The sequence below is a fragment of the Macrobrachium rosenbergii genome, chromosome 16 (assembly GCF_040412425.1).
Source record: "Macrobrachium rosenbergii isolate ZJJX-2024 chromosome 16, ASM4041242v1, whole genome shotgun sequence".
Classification (NCBI taxonomy): Eukaryota; Metazoa; Arthropoda; class Malacostraca; order Decapoda; family Palaemonidae; genus Macrobrachium; species Macrobrachium rosenbergii.
In genome coordinates, this window is record NC_089756.1 from 25,205,518 (window position 1) to 25,226,574 (window position 21,057).

At 36.9% G+C, this 21,057-nt stretch overlaps 1 long non-coding RNA gene across 3 annotated transcripts in view; it reads right to left on the minus strand.

Moving 5' to 3' along the window:
• The window catches only part of LOC136847198 (uncharacterized), a 139,751-nt gene that overhangs the window by 87,109 nt on the left and 31,585 nt on the right, over positions 1–21,057 (minus strand). For all 3 annotated transcript variants that reach the window (XR_010855655.1, XR_010855656.1, XR_010855654.1), the window contains exon 4: positions 19,448–19,566. This is a non-coding gene — a long non-coding RNA (uncharacterized lncRNA). The remainder of the gene's footprint in view (positions 1–19,447; positions 19,567–21,057) is intronic.

Genomic DNA, 21,057 nt, shown 5'->3' on the forward strand with positions numbered 1-21,057 from the left:
TCTCAGCTTTTTTTGCGATTTGCTGAAATCATACACCTCAAGAATGCAGGCTGTGGTACAGGCAGATGGAGGCCACACAAAATATTGAATACTCAGAGAGAAACTTAAATAAATAACTGTTCTGAATTACTTTTGTTTTTGTCCCTATCAATTTTAGTTTATGCTGTAGAGGGGGAGGTCTGTAATTTCGAAACACCCTGTATACATATATATGTATATATATGACTTTTCACCTTATAGGTGGATTCAAAGTATGTTACTCTCTCGGCTCTCACCAGATCTTTAGAATGTGGTTGCTTGTCCCATGCACTTATCCATCTCGGCTGTGACCCACCACAGTCTGTTAAATATCAGGTATATAAATCACTGCTTGTATCAACAAGGTACAGTGGAACATACCGTAACGTGTGCAAGCAGAAAGGAAGATAGATAGGATAGTCAAGAAGAAAGACAGAAGAGGGAGGATATGAAATTGTTCAGCAGGGAAGTAATACATAGAAGAATGTCAATAGACAAATAGAGTTAAGATTTATATATATTCCGGTGGGGAAATGTTGTCTGAAGTGATAGATGACGACTGTCCGTCGGTAGACTCATATTGTGAAGATTTGTTGTATGTGGAGGACAGAAGACAGGCAGAACTGAATGAAGCAAGATTGAAAAGGGTTACTACGATTTTGAGAATGCTTGTAGAAGTACTGCCTAGGATCTAAAGATACCAATCAAGATGCTGAAAGATGGAAAGACGCCGGAAGTTGTCGAAATTAAAAGACAGGTGCTGAGGTAGTGGTGATGTTGCTTTAAGTGGCTGACCAGGGTTTTTAAGGTGCGTGTTGGTAAGGAAAGACTCCAGAGGAATAGCTAGGGTGAATAAAGGTGGTAGAAGAGGCAGTGAATTTAAGGGACGTAAACATTTTTTCAGTATACCGGGTAAACATTTTTTCAGTATACCGGGGTGTATGGTAGGATTCTGATTAAGAATGTAAATTGGCAGAGGAATTAATAAGGAAAAGGAAAGTGGGCTTAGAGAAAAAAGGGGCTCGTGGATCAAGTTTGTTATGGAACAGTTATGTGAGAAGTTTGGAAGGGGAATAGCAGTATATATGTGGCATATATAGACCTAGTAAAAGTTTAAATTGATGATGGTGATGATGATGATGATGATGATGATTATTATTATTATTATTATTATTATTATTATTATTATTATTATTATTATTATTATTATTATTTTAGCGGTTTCTACAGCATTTGTTCAGAATTTCATATATATAAACAGAATAAATCATGTTTGTGTATTTTAATTTAATTTTGTCAAAAGATATATATATTATATATATATATATATATTTATATATATATATATATATAATGTATGTATATATGCAATTTTAGTTCTGCATCCTTTAGAATTAGTAATTCGTTTCTAATATCGATAAGGTTTGAGCGTAACTGTCTTGCTGACTCGTTTAGAATGACCTTGTAATTTAGGAGTGTAGAGAGATATGGAACAGAAGGCAAGTCATTGCGAGCGAATAAAAGTTTCCAGATGGAGGTCAACTACGTGAACAAAGAGGGTGACTGGTTCGGTGTAAAACTCGCCTTGTTACGAAAAACAGATTGTTTCCATGGCTACTTAATATCTCTTTGGACGGTGCGATGCGAATAATCAAAGAAGGATAGTAGATGTAGGTCCAAAATTGTGGGGTAGGACTGTTCTTCGTGAATGGAGTGTGGACTGGTTGAGGTTTGCAGATAATAGCTAGTCCGCTGGTATAGTTGTTAGTGTCGTGGCATGCCATTATGATGTCGCGGGTTCGCGTCTCCCCCAGGGCGATTTAAAATCACTGGCTCTTGATCATGATCAATAACTGCTGTAGTGTGGGGTCTGCGGTGAGAGGTTGAAACCAACATTCTTTGGAAGCTTGAATTTCAGGTCAGTGGCCCATTTGGTGGGCTTGATCCTAATAATAATAATAATAATAATAATAATAATAATAATAATAATAATAATAATAATAATAATAATAATAATAATAATGATGATGATGATGATTGTGGATTGTGAAGAGAAACAACAGAACCTAGTGACAGGAATTTAAAGATCTGCCATAGGAGAAAGTTAAAGAGTTAACTTGAGCAAGAGTGAGGTTCTAAGGCCAAATTGAAACTAAGATGATAGAGCAGTGAATGTCAGCATCAGCCGTGGAAGTATGGAGTTGCTTGATTCATAAAGGTAACGAAAGAATGAGAACAGAGGTGTCACAGAATAGGTGTAGAAAAAGAATGATGTCAGGAGGTTAAAAAAGATTGGCATGACTAGGATTGTCTAATAAGAAAGCCAAGGTTGGAATGTAAGCAGAGTGAATGTGTTATTGAAAGCTGTGTTGTTTGTTCTCAGGAGCCAATCCCTGCTTGGAGAAACGGTTTAGTGTTGAATATATATAATATATATATATATATATATATATATATATATATATATATATGCTATATATATATATATTGTGATTGTTCGTAATGTATGTGTTTATGACTTTCGGTTTATATATATATATAAGTGTGTGGTTATGGGCTTTTTATTTATAAAGCCTATACGTTCAGCACATTAGCTTTGGAATATCTCAAAAAACGTTGTCTAAAGTCTAAACGCCGAGTCTATAACCTGCGGACCCCATCTTTAAAAAAAAAAAAAATCAGGAATAATTCCCTTTTGTAGCTTCTCCTTGAATGCAGTACATGAGAGAATGATGAAGACTCATAGTATTACGGTGCTCCTGATGGGTCAAAGGTCATCCTATAAAGGCGATGGGAGAAGAAAGCTGAAGAGGAGCATTGGAAGTCAGATTGGAAGTCATTACGCCCCGTTGGAAGAGAAGAGAGGAGGAGAGAAAGAAGGGATGGGGGGGGAGAAAAGATAGAGAAGGAGAGAGAGAGAGAGATGGAGAGAGTGAAGAGAGGGGGGGAATGGAAACATGAGAAAATATAAAGGAAAAAAAGCTGCTAAATTATATCTAACGTAGAAGGAAAGAGGAGAGATATAGCAATTAAAGTATTATTATTATTATTATTATTATTATTATTATTATTATTATTATTATTATTATTATTATTATTATTATTATTATTATTATTTAAAACGCCATCGTCCACAAAATGGCATGCTCTCGTGGGATAAAGCAAAAGAAAATAGCCAAGAATATATGACATAGAAAGAAGAGATTATAATTTGCAGTGAGAGTAATGAAAATAGAATAGAGGGCATTTAGGAGAATCATTCGAGGCGAGAAGGAATAAGGAATTAGGACAAAAATAGTAGAGAAAGAAGGAAGATATGAATCTGCATGATTTTTTGTTCTCATAGTATCTTGGACAATAATTTCTTCTAAATATTCCTGAAAAACTCTCTGCACATTTTAGTTTTTTGTAAAAGAAAACTACCGAGATGGCTATTTGTCTGTCCGTCCGCACTTTATTCTGTCCGCCTTCATATCTTGAAAACTACTGAGGCTAGAGGGCTGCAAATTGGTATGTTGATCATCCACCCTCCAATCGTCAAACATACCAAATTGCAGCCCTCTAGCCTCAGAAGTTTTTTTATTTTATTTAAGGTTAAACTTACCCATGATCTTTTGTCTGGCAGCGCTATAGGTGCCAAGTTCTTCATTGGAGGGGTGGATAGAGCTTTCGGCTAGCACGCTATTGGCCCAGCGTTCGACTCTCCGAGTGGCCAATGAAGAATTAGAGGAATTTATTCCTGGTGATAGAAATTCATTTCTCGTCATAATGTGGTTCGGATTCCACAATAAGCTGTAGGTCCTGTTGCTAGGTAACCAGTTGGTTCTTAGCCACGTAAAATAAATCTAAACCTTCGGGCCAGCCCTAGGAGAGCTGTTAACCAGCTCAGTGGTCTGGTTAAACTAAGATATACTTAACTTTAGCTATAGGTGCCAAAAACACAGGCCACCAGCGGGCCGTGGCTGAGGGTTTCGTACAGAATTATACGCTGTACGGAAAACTCCGTAGCGCCGAAGAAACTTCGGCGCATTTTTTACTTATCTCTCATTTACGAAAATTTCCAACAGATTTTATCCGTTGATTTAGTGTTACAAGGTGGATTTTAAAAAAGATTCCATCCTTTAGTAATTTCAGCATGTTCTCACAAAGATCATAAATATTTGCTTGAAAATTAAGATTAAAGCAAAAAACAGATCTGTTGAAGTTTTGGCTCATGTTGTTTACTTTATTTGATCAGTCAGTTTTCAGTTCCCATTAACAATATTCAAGATTATTTATATTTATACACACATACACATACACACACACACACACACACACACACACACACATATATATATATATATATATATATATATATATATATATATATATATATATATATATATATATATATATATATATATGTTAACTTTCTAATTTTCATTTTCATGAAGCTGCAGAAATATTTATATGTATACATATATAAATATGTGTGTATGTGTTTTAACACACATTATCTATCTATCTATCTGTCTATCTATCCATCTATCTATCTACCTATCTATATATATACATACATACATACATATATATATATATATATATATATATATATATATATATATATATATCCTTTCTATACAGGCTATAATGTCGTACTGAAGAATACGTTGAAAAAAATCAAGCTTCTTTTAATCGCAATAAAAGAAATTTGAAAACAGTTCATTTATCACCATCATCTACATACACCAGTCCAGCTTTTTCATGTGACTTCGTTTAGGGTCATTGATGCCGAAAAATGTACGAGTTCCTGCATTTAATTACACTAGGAAAAAAGCGTAATGTTTTTGGTGACTGGCGGATCGAGAGGCCAACTATTGTGCATCTTATTATTTCGGTTCATTTTTTACCTAAAAGAACCACGAATTATTGGTTTTGAACGTGGCAGGTGTGGGCCGTTTGTTGATAAATGTTTGACGTCTAAACATTCTTAAATAGCGCCAGGAAACGTTTGTTTAAACAGCTTCCGTGCTGTCTGTTGTTAAATATTTAATTTCTAATTAACTAAAAGAAACTTAAAGAATTGCTTAATTTCTAGTTGCCTGAAAGAACCTTAAAGAACTGCTTAATTTCTAATTACATTAAAGAACCTTACAGAATTGCTTAATCTCTAATTACCTAAAAGAACCTTAAAGAATTGCTTAATTTCTAATTACCTAAAAGAACCTTACAGAATTGCTTAATCTCTAATTACCTAAAAGAACCTTAAAGAATTGCTTAATTTCTAATTGCCTGAAAGAACCTTAAAGAATTGCTTAATTTCTAATGACCCAAAAGAACCTTAAAGAATTGCTTAATTTCTAATTAACTAAAAGAATCTTTAATAATTGCATAACATCTAATGAACTAAAAGAACCTTAAAGAATTGCTTAATTTCTAATTAACTAAAATAACCTTAAAGAATTGCATAACTTCTAATGACCTAAAATAACCTTAAACAATTGCTCTTGAAAGTGACAGATGTGGACAGTTTGTTGACAAATACTTGACTTCTAAGCATTCTTAAATAGCTCCAGGAAACATTTGTTTAAACAGTTTCCGTGCCATCTCTTATCAAATATTTAATTTCCTGTTAGTTTTAAACTGTGTGCATTTCAAGCAGTCCTAAAGAAGTTTTGGAAAGATAATTTTTAAACGGACAGTTCAGGACCTGTGTATACTGACAAATATTTAATATCCACTCATTCTTCAAGAAATTTTGGAAAGGTGCTTTTCAAAGGAACAGTAGGACCCAGTCAGCTGACAGGTAATCAATTTCTATACATCCCCGTAGGGGGTTAGTGCCGTCAGTGCAACTCGTGCGGGGCACTGTAGGCATTATTTGAGGTTCTTTACAACTTGCCTTCGGTCCCTAGCTGCAACCCCTTTCGTTCCTTTTACTGTACCTCCTTTCATATTCTGTTTCTTCCATCTTACTTTCCACTCCTCCCCTAACAATCGATTCATAGTGCAACTGCGAGGTTTTCCTCCTGTTACACCTTTCAAATCTTTTGCCGTCAATTCCCGTTTCAGCGCTGGATGACCTCATTGGTCCCAGTGCTTGCCCTTTGACCTAAATTCTATATTCATTTCAATTTCTATACATTCTGAAAGAGCTCCTGGGAACGCTTTATTTTAAACAGCTTTTGCCGTGTTTGTTGACAAATATTTAGTTTTCAAGCATTCTTAAAATTATCTTAGAAAGGACACTTTTTAAAGGAACAGGCCTGTACGCTGACCAATTTTTAAAATCCAAAAACTCTTACAGAAATATTAATAAGATGCTTTTTAAAGGATCAGTTGTAGAGAGATATTTGATTTCCTTGCATTTGTGAAGAAGTCTTAGATAGGTGCTTTCTAAAGGCACAGTCATGCCCTTTTATGTTGAGAAATGTTTAACTCCCAAATAACTCGCAGAAAACTTTGTAAGATTCTTGTTACTTGTTACCGGAATAGTTGTTAAAGATACTTGCCAAAGGAACAGTTGTTAAAGAAATCTTGGTAAGCTGTCTTTAAAGAAACAGTGCCTTTTGTTAACAAATATTTGATTTTAAACCGGTATTAAAGTTTTCTAAGGAACATACTTTTAAAGAAAAAGTTCTGGTACCGTCAGCAGATTAGTCTTGACGTTTAAACATTACCAGAGGACAAGTAGAAGGATACTTATCTAAAAGGGTATTATATCCTCGTCAGCTAGCAAATCTCTGTCAGGAAGCATCGTCAAATATTCTGTGAAAATTGTTTCGCTCATTTGTGTTTTTAGAGTTACTGGTACCAACAGATATCTCGTTCTTTGTTCCATATTGTGGTGAAAACGTCTTATTTGTATTTGTAATACTAACCGTTATTACACTATTACACTATAGAGAGTGTAGAGAGTTTTAAACTTTCAATTGCTTCTCCTGAAAAATAGCAATTTTTGAGTTATGTCACTCTTCTGTCAAATGAGCGATTTGGTCATATGTGAGAAGCGGCGGTCCTGTTAACTTTCTAATTTTCATTTTCATGAAACTACAAAAATATTTATTCTCATCTTCTGGCGTGAAGATATATCAAGGAATCCTGAGTTCGGTGAAGAAAAGTACCTAATAACGTTTCCGAAAATATCAGTAATTTGTTATAAAAAAAATACAGAAATATTTATTCCCTTCTTTTGACATGAAGATATGTCAAGGAAACCTGAGTTCGGTGTAAACAAACGTAGCTAATGACGTTTCCAAAAATATCAGTAATTTGTAATGAAAAAATAAAACAACACTGTACCAGATAAAAGTAGATAGTAAACGATTTAGCCGCCGATTAGGAGAAATATGCCAAAAATAAAGAACTTAAGATAGGCTCAGTTTCAAAAAGCACAACATCGCGAAACTTCAGAGAGAGAGAGAGAGAATGAGAGAGAGAGAGAGAGTGAGAGTGAGAGAGAATCACAACAAAGGAAGCGTAAGGACAACATTGCAAAACATTTTTCGTGAGAGAGAGAGAGAGAAAGAGAGAGAGAGAGAATTGGGTGTGCATCAGCTTGATGAATGAGTATTCAGAAAGGAGCGTTGATGGATGAAGCTGAGAAAGAAAGTCGGCGGTCGATGGTGAAATTGGAAAGCGTCTGACAGAGGAGCTTTTGAGCGCAAAATGACACGTGATGATAGGCACCGCAATTACACTTCCCTAAATGGCGGCTGCCTATAAGAGCATTCCTCACATCCCACCCCCTTTTTTTTTTTTTTTATCCTATCCTTACGAAAACAATGTCGGGGTCTGTGGCGCTGATGCAACGGGAGAAGATACACGAAGACGATTGGATATCGCGGCGTTTCACGAATGTATGACAATGAAGATTCATTGGCACATACATTTCTCTCTCTCTCTCTCTCTCTCTCTCTCTCTCTCTCTCTCTCTCTCTCTCTCCGCTGGTAAAGTCTCATAGTTTGAAGTCTTTAATTTGATTGTAAAATAAACAAGGGAACAATAATGGAAGAATGTTCAACTAATCGACAAAATACACTTCATCTCCTACGTTAAACAACAATCTTCACACGGGCCTTTTGAATTGTTAAGAAATCAAGCTTTATCACCTAACGGTCTCTGACAAGCATCTTTCTTAGGGTTCTTCCGAAATGCTTAGAAGTCAAGAGTTGACGAGAGTACGACCAAAAATGCTACCTGTGTTTACTCCTTTATGACACAAGCATATGTGCTAGCTAAAAAAGCCAAAGTTAGCCCTGTTGGAAAAGTAATCCTCTAAGAGTGCTTGGGATAAGATTATATATGCAAATTTGAAAGCTAATGTGGAGATTTATACTATTATTTTGAAAGTTATCTTCCTAGAAATCCTTGGGCGAGTACATACAAGTAAGGCTTTGTCAGCTAACGTGGAAATTATACTCGTTTCTAAAATAATTTAGTTAAATTATTGATTATATTTGGGCATTTTTGTAGGTCACTGGAAGCGTTTGGGCAGGTAAATAACAGTAGATGTTTAGGGAGGAAAATCTCTGTTTGCCTAGGTAAATCACTTGAGGCTTTTGGACAAGTAAATTGTTGAAGATATTTGGACAGGTAAAGAATTGGAGATGTTTGGATAAGGAAATCCATGAAGGTATTTTGTCTCATCCCATCTAGCTGTCCAACTGCTTCAACTTTTCCTTGTGACTCACGTGAAAGCCTAGAGATGAGATTTAGTGCGCATATTAAACTAATAACAACAATAATGATAAAAGCAGACAGTATTTGATTATGCATAGAGTATAGTTATTACTTGTACGTTTTCCTTTTGGGGACTGTTGACATCTCTCTCTCTCTCTCTCTCTCTCTCTCTCTCTCTCTCTCTCTCTCTCTCTCTCTCTCTCTCTCTCTCGTTTACTTTTCAACCAATGATAATCAAATAAAATTCCTTTTGTGTGTGTGTGTCCGTCTCATTCTCTCTCTTGTATATATTTTATCTAATCATATATTACATTTCTCTCTCTCTCTCTCTCTCTCTCTCTCTCTCTCTCTCTCTCTCCTCTCTCTCTCTCTCTCTCTCTCTCTCTCACCAGTTTACATTTTCGGCAGTCGTGAAGTCATTAACTTATTCTTTTCAAATAAGTCGCGGGCTAACTTATGTCTTGGTTGGCATTTATAATTATGTTTAGATGACATCGATATAAAAGCTTGTATGTGACTGGTGTATCGGTAATAACTAAACACATGGTCAATGACAACGCTATTGAGCCTGAAGACTGTAGCCTGTGGAGTTGGGACGTAGACACAAACTGTTAACTGATGGGTACAGTAAACAGTTCTTGTGAATCACCTTTTGGTACTCTCTGAAAAGAAGAGTTCGTAGATGTGTATAAGCGTGTAAAACACACGCACACACACACACATATATATATATGTGTGTGAGTGTATTTGCATACATATATGTACTTACACACACACATATATATATATATATAGATATAGATATAGATATAGATAGATAGATAGATAGATAGATAGATATGGTGGCTGAGTTGCTCAGATCAAACCTCGCCTAACAGCAAGAGGCTAAGGTCGACTTAAAGCATTTTCTTTTAAAATTGCATTGTACATCTGTTAACATACGCTGTGAATTCCAGAACCAGCGGTTCACTGAGTATGGTTGGTCGCAGCCAGGGTGGATAGAGGCCTGAGGCAAGCAACCCCATCCTAAAACAGCCACCACCAGAATACAATCAACAGAGATATGCATGGAAAGCGACATATGACGACGCACTGAAGGAAAATATATTTGGTACAGCAATTATAATACCACCTGGGTATAAAGATGCTAATAGAGGAACGTGTCTTAGGATAAGAGAGAGAGAGAGAGAGAGAGAGAGAGAGAGAGAGAGAGAGAGAGAGAGAGAGAGAGAGAGCGGAAAGCATTCTACTTGATCATTTTCAGAGAGAGAGAGAGAGAGAGCGAGTCCCACTCTCAGTGTATATGTGAAGATTAAAAATAAAAAACCTATAATTTAGGAGAGGGAGATAGAGAGAGAAAAAATGCTGCAAAAATCAAAAGTATATGTTCCTGTAAAAGGACATACATAAATAGTAAAGCAAACACCCACAACTAAAAATCCCTTCAAATATGTCTAACACCAAACATCACAATTTCGCCGAATTTGTGCATGCGGAAGTAAACAGAAAGAGAAGGAGAAATGCAAAAAAATATCACCAAGTGTATGTATGTTTTGAGAGAGAGAGAGAGAGAGCCAGGATGCATTTGTGGTGTACAACCCCCGACATATTTTCCTGCGGAGTAATAAGACTGGAGTGCAGCCGACAGCGGGGAGCTGCGAGCCTGAATGTGGCCTTATTCGGAGTGAAGAATGCTGTGTCCGTGTATTCCTTGCACAGCGTATATCACAGCGCAGGAGGAGGAAGAAGAAGAAGAAGAAGAAGAAGAAGAAGAAGAAGAAGAAAGCTCCTCCGTCCAGCCCCAGTACAACTTCCTTCTGGGCTTTTTACCGTGAGGGATGTTTAAAACAATGTATCCCCAACATGCTATGTATCATAAAACGAGTGTAAGTACGAGTTTTGGGGGGATACAGCCCCCACACTCCGTGAGTAATGGTTTCTGTCACCCCTGCCGGTGTGCCCCTCCCCCCTACCCATTCCAGCCAATCACCGCCCACCCCTCGCATGACGTCATCGATCAATATGTAGGGGCGGAGGCCGGGAGGGAGGGTCCCCTACCGGTCCCCCCCCCTCCGCCTTCCCCAGTGCCTTAAGCTGGGGAAATGTGTGCCACAGAGAGACTCCTTTTCCTTTTATGCTACGCTACAAGTTCTTCCTTTTTCATACTAAATTGCCGCCTTCAAAACGATAACGACCGTTTTATCCAAGGAAAGTAATAACCGTATCCCTCGAATCCGTTAAAGGAAAAAAGGGGAGAGAGAGAGAGAGAGAGAGAGAGAGAGAGTGTGAAAGAAGCACGCGAAAGATGCTCTGTGGATAAAAATATACATATATATTTGTATGTGTATTTATACTGGAAATACTACTAAGGGGTAAAAGGTGCGGTTGACAAATGGCTTCCTCGCTGGAGGGAGGAGTACGAGAAGGAGAAGGAGAAGGAGAAGAAGAAGGAGGAGAGAGTGGCGATCACTGCACATTATTAGACTGACGGTGACGCTCAGTCAAGACCCTTTTAATGAGGCGACTTGCGAACGTAATCTCCTTAAGGAAAGGAGTGGCAGGAAAATGATCCCAGAGTCTCCTAGGTGATGGTTTAGATGGAGGAGCAGACGGAGGAGGAGGAGGAGGAGGAGGAGAAGGAGGAGGAGGGGGAGGGGAAAGGGAAAAGGGTCGCCCTCAACTTCCTCTTCCTCCTCCTCCTCCTCCTCCTCCTCCTCCTCCTCATCTCAGCTAAAGGAAGGATTTCTAGCTCGGTGTAGAAGCCGAGGCATTCTAGATATTAACGGGGATCCTGGTCCCCGCCCTTTTTGCATTTCCAAACAACACTCCGGGAGGAAAGGACTATCTGCAAGGCTGGCTTGTTCTCTCTCTCTCTCTCTCTCTCTCTCTCTCTCTCTCTCGTACAGTAAAATAAACATTGAGGACCCTCAAATTATCTATGCGTTTCTCTCTGAACAAATGTGACATTGAAAAGTTATGTTTATATTGCAGTTTAGCACTCTGAGAGGCAACAGAATTTTAAACTATAAACAATTCGAAAATTCCTCATACAATAATCCAAGAAATGACGTCGAAAACACCCTACAAAATTACAATGCATTTACACTGTATGGATACATTGCAGGGTTATTTGCGTGCTCTTGTGCGCGCATGGCAGAGCTTTTGGGTGGGTCCTATATAAATAAATTCAGAGGGTAGTTGCCAGCAGCTACCATATACAATAATAGTCCATTAGGCAAGAAGCCCCTTAGGGGGGTAGCGCCGTCATTGCACCTCATGCGGTGCACTGTAGGCACTTCTTAAGGTTCTTTGCAGCGTCCCTTCGGCCCCAAGCTGCAACCCCTTTCGTTCCTTTTACTGTACCTCCTTTCGTATTCTTTTCCTTCCATCTTAGTGTCCACCCTCTCCTAACAATTGATTCATTGCGCAACTGCTTTGAGGTTTTCCTCCTGTTACACCTTTCAAACCTTTTTACTGTCAATTTCCGTTTCTGCGCTGAATGACCTCGTAGGTCCCAGCGCTTGGCCTTTGGCCTAAATTCTATTTTCAGTTCATTAGGCAAGAAGGTATAACAAAGTAAAACAATTATATGACTTGGATTAGGTTTTTTTTTTCAGGAATGGTACTAATGATGATAAAAAATAAAAACGAAAAATCATAATAACAAGAGCACTGGTAACCATATGTGAAAATATTGATTTTATTGTTTAATGATAATGGAAATTGATTGGTATGTTAGTAATGATGAAAATGGTAAATTTCATAACAATGATAATGATAATAATAATATTAATAATAATAATAAGTATTATTATTATTATTATTATTATTATTATTATTATTATTATTATTATTATTATTATGAATCAAATATCTTACTGGTTTTACTGTTCATTTTATTTTTCATCATCATCATAATAATAATAATAATAATCAAAATATATGAATGCCTTATCCAAGGTCACCCCCAGATTAGGCGAGATGTTTATACCATAGGTTTGCTATCTACATATAACATATATATATATATATATATATATATATATATATATATATATATATATATATATATATATATATATATATATAATATATATGTATGTGTGGGTGTGTCAGTGTATCTTTTCATTCCTTTTCTATCAACTATCAAGTTGAGTATGTCTGCATATTTTTATAAGTTTTTCCATAGTCAAATTCAGGTAATGCATTAAAAATTTTTTATCATAGACCATGTTTAGCCAGTGATTTGACAACATTGTGTAGGTCGCTCATGACATGAGACGTCAGCTGACGTCACAAAGTAAGCGACACATTCAAAAAACAATTATCGTCGGTGAATGTTTTTTTCGTTTGACGTTTTTGCGATGGTCCGATGGTCTCTATAGGAATTGCGCCAGCGACTCTCCAGCGTTTACGATTTTCTTTGAATGCAGTAGTGATAATGATAATTATAATGGAGAAAGACATCCACAGTTATGTATATGTACATATATTTAAAGATAAATCTGTACAGAAAGCTTTCGGGAATCTGTTCGATTCCCCCTTTTCAATTGATAAAAGGGGGAATCGAGCGGACTCTCGAAACCTCTTTGTACAGATTTATCTTTAAATGTATGTACATATATGTAACTGTGAATTTGTTTCTCCATTACAAGACTCATGTTACTATGAGTATTTTTTAACAATTATAATATTAATAATAATATTTTCAACCACTCATAACATCACTGGCTCTAAGCTGATAAGTTAGTGAGAGCTGGATAGGTTTTAATTTCTCTAGAAATCTAATTCAGATTTTATCCTTCAGTAATAATAATGATAATAATACAACGGAGTTTCATCATTCTATTATAGGTTCTGACTAGTAATTTCATCCTTTGTGCAAATGTAGTGCGCGAAAACAGATCTTATTTCTGGAGTTACCCAAAGAAGCATATTAGCTGGAATCAGAATCACAATAAAAATAAAAATATAATTATTATTACTAACAAGACGAGCCCTATTCTTATGGAACAAGCCCACCACGGGAGCCATTGACTTGAAATTCGAGCCTCCAAAGAACGTGTTGTTTTGCAAGAAGTAACAGAAGGTGGAAGGAAATACAGAAAGGGATCGGTTATTAGAAAGGAAAAAAATAAATGAACAAATTAATAAATAAATAGATAGAAATTTAAGTAAATCATTAAAATACAAGGAGAAATGTTTTAAGGTAGTAATGCGTTGCATCTTTGCTGGAACTTTCGAGGTTCCAATCCCACAACATCCTCAGGGAGATTGTTCCACAGTCCGATAGTGTGAGGAATGAACGACCTATGGAACTGAGAAATTCAGTAATAATAATAATAATAATTAATAACAATAATAATAACTCCAGGGCTCATGCAGAGGAGCGTGCCATTAGAAATAGTGCACATAGAAAGGTGATGGACTCCTAAGGGGGCAGGATGGAAACCCAGTCGAACAGGATAATTGAGATAGACCAAAAAAATGAATAAATAATAATAATAATAATAATAATAATAATAATAATAATAATATAATTTTCCTTATGGTGATATTTATGACAGTGACAGTACTAATGCCTCTCCTCTTTTGACTTCACCTATGCCTGTACCTATAGAAAAAACCGACTCACATAGACATGGTCGTAACTTTGAAGACGCCTCCGAGATTTAAGCCTTTATAACTGGTAAAGAAAAACATTCTTGAAACGATCTAACTAGACGTTTCTGTGAGCATATATGAAAGAGAAAGGAATAAATGAGAGAGTAGAGATTTTCGCCAGAATAACTGGCGATAACATACTTGAAAGGATTCTCTCTCTCTCTCTCTCTCTCTCTCTCTTCTCTCTCTCTCTCTCTCTCTCTCTCTCTCTCATACGTTTCTTTGAACATATTGAGAAAGAAAGAGAGACAGAGAGAGATTTCAACCGCCTTTTGTGCTGCCTTTATGCAATTGGAATCGTGGAGATAATATTCAGCTTCACTGGTTACATGTGGCCTTCCCTATCCCTGTTTTCTTATCTCTCTCTCTCTCTCTCTCTCTCTCTCTCTGTTGTTTTTGTCGTTGTCGTTGCTTCTTTGTTGTTGTTCTTGTTGTGAATTGAATTGAAAATAGAATTTAGGCCAGAGGCCAAGCACTGGGACCAATGAGGTCATTCAGCCTGAAACCGAAATTGACAGTAATAGTTTAAAAGTTGTAACAGAAGGAAAACCTCGCAGTTGCACTATGAATCAGTTGTTCGGAGAGGGTGTAAGGTAAGATGGAAGAAAGAGCATAAGAAAGGAGGCACAGTAAAAGGAACGAAAGGGGTTACAGCTAGGGCCCGAAGGCACGCTGCAAAGAATCTTAAGTGGTGGCTACAGTGCACCACATGAGGTGCACTGACGGCACTAACCCCCTACGGGGTGTTCTTCTTGTGATTCACCAGGTAAGACTTTCTTTACAACAAATGCCATGATGAGAATAGGGAAATATTAAATTGGTCTACCTACATTTTTGAAGCAAGATCGTTAATAAGAAAGTACTCCCCATAGTGCCATCAATTCACCTTACGTGGTACACTGTAGTCATTACTTAAGGGTCTTTGCAGCGTCTCTTCCGCCCCTAGCTGCAACCTCTTTTATTCCTTTTACTATACCTCCGTTCTTATTCTCTTCCTTCCTTCTGACTTTCCACCCTCTCTAACAGTTGATTCATAGTGCAACTGCGAGGTTTTCCTCCTGTTACACCTTGCAAACCTTTTACTGTCAATTTCCGTTTCAGCGCCAAATGACCTCATAGGTCCCAGTGCTTGGTCTCTGGCCTAAATTCTGTATTCCGTTCTGTTCTAATAAGAAAGTACTAATGTTTTGGATGACTAAGAAAATAAATGCCTCATGTGTCTTTAGGCTTACTTCTTTAGTAAAGAAGTACCAATAAAGTGTATGCTCTTGGAAACAAGTAAATTGGTCCTTGAGTGTTTATATTGAAGATCCTATATTATAGATGATTACGGAAAATATATAAATGGTTCCTGTATCGTTAATAAGTGAGCAAAGGAAAGCACTAAGGAAGTTTATGATTATGGAAATAGCAAATTGTTTTATGCATGTGTATGAAATACGTGTATGTTGATATACATATATTTTGATATACATAGATTTTGTAATTAGTAAATTGGTTCATGTATCTCTTAGGATGTTAGCTTGTTAACGTGGAAGTAGGCTACCAAATACATGTGTGGTTATGGAAAGAGTATTTTGGTTAGTACATTTAATTTTTTTATATAGTAATACCTCTAATGTGGTTGCTTTTCGAAATAGTAATCTGGTTTCTACAACTTTCAGTTGTGTTTGTGTGTGTATGTGCGTTTGTGTGCTGATATGAAAGTAGTCACTCATTAGCCTTAAGATGTTTGTAATGAGGTGTTTAGAGTCATGGACAAAGTAAATTGGTTGGTTTGCCTTTAAGATGTGATTGTATTTTTTTACTTTATTTTTTTATTCGGTAGATGAAACCTATTCACATGGAACAAGCACACAGGGGCCAATGACTTGAAATTCAAGCTTCCAAAGAATATGTTGGTTTCAACCTCCCACCGCAGGCCCCACACTGCGGCAGTAACTGGTCATGATACAGAGCCAGTGATTTGATAGGAAAGAGTAATTTATGTATATGAATACGGAAATAGTAAATTGTTTAATGCTTCGTAAAAATGTGTGTGACAATGAAGAACTTCTAAAGTGAATTATTATCAAGTGGATGATTATGTCAATTGCAAGCGTTCTTAAATGGTCGAATGTGTTGGTATGGAAGAACCTGAAGCGTGGTTGATTATGGTAACAGTGAAAAGGCTTGTCTTCAAGATTATTATTATTATTATTATTATTATTATTATTATTATTATTATTATTATTATTATTATTATTATTATTATTATTATTCAGACCAAGAACCCTATTCATATAGAACAATCCCACAGGGGTCATTGACTTGAAATTCAAGCTTCCGAAGAATATGGTGTTCATTACTAACATGAAAGCACTAATGATGTGGCTGATTATGACAATAATTGATTTGTTTACACCTCCTCATGCTGTGAATGGGTTAATATGGAAAATTACAGGCTTCTCGTTTTCAGAAACTAATTAATGTTGTTTCTGTTGATGGTGAATTCTGTATCTTGGGGATGATTTTGTTTCATTTTGGTTATTGATGAATTCACAGTTATATGATTACATGGAAAATGGTACTTTATTAAGGCTATTTTAGAGTGCTAATTTGACTGTTCCTTTGATAATGTCACTTTGAAAGTACTACCTTAAAGGGATACTTTTATTAGTTTGAAAGTTTTCCTTTGACAAGATTACTTTGATAGTGTTACTTTGTTAGATCATGTTGAAAGTTTCAGTTTGATGTTATTGCTTTGATAATGGTATCAATCTCAGTTGGTTTAATTGCAAAAACCGATATCGATACAGCGTCAACCCCTTCTATTATTGATATTAGTATTATCTGGTTACTATCACAATAACTATTAGTATTTAGCTGGTCCCTGGTACAGTGGTTAGTGTCGTGGCATGCTACTCAGATGTCGTGGGTTTGCGTCTCCCCCTAGGCCGATAAAAAATCACTGGCTCTGCTGCAGTGTGGGGTCTGCGGTGTGAGATTGAAACCAACATTCATTGGAAGCATGAATTTCAAGTCAGTGGCCCCTTTGGTGTGCTTGTTCCATGTGAACAGGTTTCATCTACTGAAATAATGATAGTAATAATAATCAAAGCTACCTGAGAACTCCCATCACCTGTTAAGTAAGCCGCTTCTCCCCACAATTGCTCTGGGTAAATCTTTGGTCGTTAGATCTGATTGCCACCTCCCTTTTCCCTACGAGCTTCAGAATTCTCAAACTATTTCTTATATCCTTCTGCTGTAATTCCCTATAGTGTTCTTGTATACCCTGAGGTTGGGCTGTATAAATGGTCTTTCGGTTGCCACTCCCGTTGGCATCTGCATCTGGAAAGTTATTCTTGTATAGAATGATGTTTCGGTTTTTCAGAACTTATCGTGATGTTAACTGATTGACTATTTAATTAACCTGGCGTCAAATGGCTGATGTTTACTGATTGGCTATTTAATTAGCCTGGCATCAAATGGCTGATGTTAACTAACTAGCTATTTAATTAACCTGGCATCAGGTGGCTGATGTTAACTGACTGACTATTTAATTAGTCTGGCATCAAATGGCTGATGTTAACTGATTGGCTGTTTAATTAGCCTGGCATCAAATGGCTGATGTTAACTGACTGACTATTTAATTAACCTGGCATCAAATGGCTAATTTTAACTGATTGACTATTTAATTAACCTGGCATCAAATGGCTGATGCTAACTGACTGGCTATTTAATTAACCTGGCATCAAATGACTGATGTTAACTGATTGACTATTTAATTAACCTGGCATCAAGTGGCTGATGTTAACTGACTGACTATTTAATTAGCCTTGCATCAAATGGCTAATGGTAACTGACTGACTGTTTAATTAACCTGGCATCAAAGGGCCGATGGTAACTGATTGACTGTTTAATTAACCTGACATCAGAGGGCTGGTGTTAACTGACTGACTATTTAATTAGCCTTGCATCAAATGGCTGATGTTAACTGACTGATTATTTAATTAGCCTGGCATCAAATGGCTGTTGCTAGCTGATTGACTATTTAATTAACCTGGCATCAAATGGCTAATGTTAACTGATTGGCTATTTAATTAGCCTGGCATCAAATAGCTGATGCTAACTGATTGACTATTTAATTAACCTGGCATCAAATGGCTGATGTTGTTAACTGATTGGCTATTTAATTTTTGGCTATTTAATTAGCCTGGCATCAAATGGCTGATGTTAATTGATTGACTGTTTAATCAACCTGGCATCAAATGGCTGATGTTAACTGGCTGACTATTTAATTAGCCTGGCATCAAATGGCTTTTGTCATCGACACTACATCGTACTGTCAAGATTCTTATGAAGTGTCTGGGTATTTTTTATTTCCTTTTGCATTGGGAGTATTTGATTTGCTTCCGAAAGCGTGAAAGCGACGTAATCTGACGTAAATTTTAAAAGGAAATAACCCAGCTCCAGCCACCTTGTACTGAAAATCCCTGATATTTATACAGAGCCTGAAAGTGTTATATCAGTCCACAAATTTCGAAAGAAAGCTCAACAAAAAGTTCCATTCAGAACAATAATGATAGTAACAAAGTTTATAGACGTTTTCCCATAATCAGTGATAAGAGGTTAGATTCAAAGAAATGAAAACATGAATACACATTGGCCATAAACATTAGTCGTCAAAAATGGCGGTAATGTAAGGGAAGATCGAAACAGTAAGTCAAGACCCACGGGACGTTACGTACCGTTCCCAAGCTTTGACCAAGGCACCTTCATTTTGAAAGCATAGGAATTAGTAGTGAGAGAGGCTGAGGTTGAATTGAAGTACCGTTGTATCACCGAGAGAAATCATTGGGTTTTAATGTGTGTGTGTGTGTATATATAAAACAGAGAAACATTCTCTCTGATATAGAATAAAACACTTAACTTTTTCTGAAATTAGTGGATACCACTTTAACTGACGCGGCGTTCAAATCTTTTTGAAAGGTATAAACAATGAACGGCATTTATGCAAACTCATATGAAGTTAAAACCCAAAGTGACAGAAAACGTACATCAAACCTATTGTGAATAAATAGTTAAAATATAAGCAGATAGAGTAACGAGTAAAACTTACTATGAATGAGTAGTATATAACCGCACGTAAGGACTGCCTTCATTACTTGCTACTGACGCCTGTTGTTGAAGCCCCATTTAACTAAGTATCAGGTCTGCGCTTCATTAGTTTAATTAGATCTGCGGAGAAAATCTATAATTAGCATAATCCCTATCTCTTCTTATTAAGAATTTTATATCAGTTATTTCTGAGGTGTGTGTGTGTGTGTGTGTGTGTGTGTATGTGGTCTTTGCTTTTACTATGAAAACGTCGGGTTTTTTTTTCATAATAACTAGAATTGTCAAAACTGGTTATAAATGAAATTTTACGATTCTCTTGATACATACAGCTTTTTAGAAAGAGTCAAGATATGAGATAAAATGCATTAACTTTGCACTAAAATTTTATCATTTATACATAAAAAACATCTGCCTTCAAACCCAAATGCCATCCTACGTTTTAAGAAAAAAAAAAACAGACGGAAAAAGAAAACAGGAGACGGGAAAGTAAGATTAAAAAAAAATGACGGAAGACGGAAAGGTAAGATGTAGTATTTGAGCAGAGTTCAAAGGGCGAAAGAGTGATTTTCTTATCCCAGGAACACATAGAACAAACAATCATACAAAATAGTCAGCAAACAGACAACAACTCCCAGACTCGGTATGCATATAAAAAAGAATATTAATAATAAACGTAAACAAACACACACAAAGCCGCATTGATACTTGAGGGAGGGACCTTGAGGAAAAGTGCGAGGGGATCTCCTCCTCCTCCTTCGACCTGACCAGCCCAAAGCGAGATAAAATTCTTCCGCTCTGGAAGCGGCGATTGTTGACATGCGGCGAAACACAGAGAGAATAACGAATGCGACTCGCCCAGTGTTTGTGTTCTGTTAAACATGGGTTGCCTCGCCCGCCCGCCCGCCCCCGTTTCCGCTCCTCTGGAAAAAATAAGTTGCGGGCCTTAAAGTGGCCCACAGGAGGTGGCCTTCGAGTTCCCTGTTGACCATCTCGAGCTTATCTTTATCCGCCCTTATTTGTTATTCCTTGGGCCTGTGGAAATCGTTGGGGGCGGGGGGGGACGGGGGGGGGGCGGCGGGGGGTTGATATTCAGGGAGAGTAAGGGCCAAGACTTTGAAAGTATTTTGCTTGTTCATTTCTTTTATTCGCTCTGCCAGTTTTTTGGTGGGTGGGTGGGGCCTAGGGAGGAGTGAGGCGCTGCGGGCATGATGAGGGATGATGAATGTGCAAGACGTTGGAGGGTAAAGGACTAAGAACAGGCTCTTTACAGAAAATTACTGGAATTCCTGTTTTACTAATATTTCTATTATATCAAAAACATTATGGTGCTCAGCGTTTTCTCTTTTAGAACCAGTAGACTAAGACGGATTCAACTAGAAGAAACAAATTTCAGTGTTGACATAGCGTTTGCGACATTATTATAAGCATATTATTATTCAAAATGTACTACCATTCACATAGAACAGTCTTCCAAGCCCATTAACTTCCAAAGCAAACATCCACGGAACAGTTTAATTAATTGCTTGACTTACGGTTCTCTGGCGGCTTGATTAATCAGTAACAAGCAAAATAAAACGGAAATCAGTTAACAGCTGAATGTGCATTTGCAGA